Source organism: Parasteatoda tepidariorum, chromosome 4, assembly GCF_043381705.1.
Source record: "Parasteatoda tepidariorum isolate YZ-2023 chromosome 4, CAS_Ptep_4.0, whole genome shotgun sequence".
Classification (NCBI taxonomy): Eukaryota; Metazoa; Arthropoda; class Arachnida; order Araneae; family Theridiidae; genus Parasteatoda; species Parasteatoda tepidariorum.
The window spans coordinates 4152477-4154755 of NC_092207.1; the positions used below are offsets into that span (position 1 = coordinate 4152477).

At 28.8% G+C, this 2279-nt stretch overlaps 2 protein-coding genes across 9 annotated transcripts in view; one reads left to right on the forward strand and one right to left on the reverse strand.

Annotated features, from left to right (window-relative positions):
- LOC107445372 (kinesin-like protein KIF28P) overlaps positions 1-2279 on the forward strand; it is a 61960-nt gene that overhangs the window by 25752 nt on the left and 33929 nt on the right. The gene's annotated exons all lie outside the window — the stretch shown is intronic.
- Positions 1-2279, reverse strand: part of LOC107445373 (uncharacterized) — a 26196-nt gene that overhangs the window by 22235 nt on the left and 1682 nt on the right. The gene's annotated exons all lie outside the window — the stretch shown is intronic.

Sequence of the window (2279 nt, forward strand, 5' to 3'; positions counted from 1 at the left end):
TCTTTCTATACCCAACCTTAACAGGGCATATGGCATAAGTATTTCTTTCTGATTGTATTTGTAGGTATCAATATTTTTATTCGATAATAAAACTCAATTTTTTAAAATAAAAATTTAAGAGTATAAATAAACTGTAGTGAGCTATTTATTGCTTCTCTTGGCAACAATTTGTCAGACTTTTCGAAGCAAAAATTCGGCAAAAATTTATTTTATCCATAAATAAACTTAAGGCCGATATTGATCAAATAAAGAAAGGACATTTTTAACTGATATCCAATGTCATATCCTACCTAAAACGTGACTTAAAATGTGAGTTGGACACGACTTTTCCAGAAAAGCATATCTCCTTTGTAGTCAAATAGATATGCAATAGATATGTAGTCAAATATGTAGTCAAATAGATATTTCTAGACAAAATAGATAGTTCATAGGGTAAAGAAGTAAGCGCAAACAATGCATAATTGCATCATTATATTAATAATCTAAACTATCGAAATAATATTTTATTTACGCATTTAACGGAAAAAGTTTAAATTTTATTTTAAATAGTTTTTGAAATTTTGCAAATACATATCTTTTTTAATTTTGCAACTAAGAAATATCATAAATTTGACAGTTTTTAAAAATTTGCATCACATGAGAAGACATAAGTTTTTTCTCTCGGAGTTTTTAGTTTTTGTTTACACATTTAACGATAGGTGGAGTTTCGAGGATTGAACGGGTAAATCAATGAATCAATTAAAAATACCATCACAATTTTTCGAAATTTCATAATGAATAAAATCACATTAAATTGTTCAAGAAACTACCAACTGCAAGCAATAAAGAATAATTAAAAATCACCATTTTTCGAAATTTTTTATTGGGCGAAACCACATTAAAATATTTAGCAATATTGATTATCGGCTTCACTCACATGTCGCAATGCGGCATGTTTTGATGTGATTTATAATTATTTTTAATTTTTCATTGTTCATTGATTTACACGTTAACTTTCCAACACAACATCTGCCGTAAATGTTTGTTAATTAAAAACAAAAGCTCCTATAAAAAAAATTATGTACTGTTTCTTGAATTTTCTTAAAGGAAAAGGGAAATTTAAAAGAAAACTAATTTATTTGTTCTATTACGTGCAAAAAATAATAAAACTAGCAAAAAAAATATGCGTATCATTATTATCTTTTTAAATGACCATTTTTTGGTAAAAATAAAGCATTATATACTGCAAAAAAATTTCCTCCGCTTGAAACAAAAAATTCTTTGAGTGTTTTATTTAAAAGGATATCACTATGTTTTGAACTATTATATTAAATACGAATGCATATACTAATAAGCTAGCAAATTTTAAAAAACTTTCGTACTTGTTTTAGCGAAAAAAACATACATAAGAAATAGAATTCTACTTTTTCTCTTAGTTTGTTGTTCAAAACATGCGTGATATAATCATAAACATTCACGAAAAATTGTAAACAATTATTTTAAATATAACATGAGACATCGTGTTTAAAGTGGTACAAAATGTAAAATAAATCTGATTTTGAGTTAAGCGCATTTAAAGACTTAAAATAATCTGTTATCTCCTTGTACAAAAGTAGCTATGGCTTTGTTAGTAATTGAAGTACAAATGAAAATAAAATATTTTTAGAAATCTATGAGTAACCTTAACCTTTTTCCTGTTAGAAATATTAGAAAACCATTTGTTGAAGCTGTATGTAATATATGTCAAAGGACTAGAAATGAAAATATGACGTTTTTTTAAAATTTATAACAGTCGTTGAACAGCCGACCCAATTTTTTGGGTTACGGCTACTAATATTCAACTCTTCAGCCTAGTTATTTTGAACCCAATCTAGATGACAAGGGAACTCCTGGATCAAGTATTGGGAGAAATTTGCCTTTGTGGTGGATTTTTTTCAATGGCACTAACCCGTATTTGGCAGGCAGTCAGTCAACACAAGCTGTTGTCCGTGAGGCTAATAAAAAAAAAAAGAAAAAAAAAAACCTCAAGCTCGATCCACACAAACAAGAGAAGGCTTAACTGTCTATAAACGCACACACAATAAAAAACAGTAATCTATATCATGATCCGCTAAAACACTGCCTCAACTACTACTCATAAGAAAAATAGGTAAAACACGCAACACAACATAAACAAAACATACATACCACACAAGCCTCACCACTGACCCTGCTCCCAGTCCCTGGGGACAGACAGTGAGTCCGGAGCTTTTCAGCTACCCGTGATGGCCATTTATGTTAAATGTTTAAAAAAAAAAAAA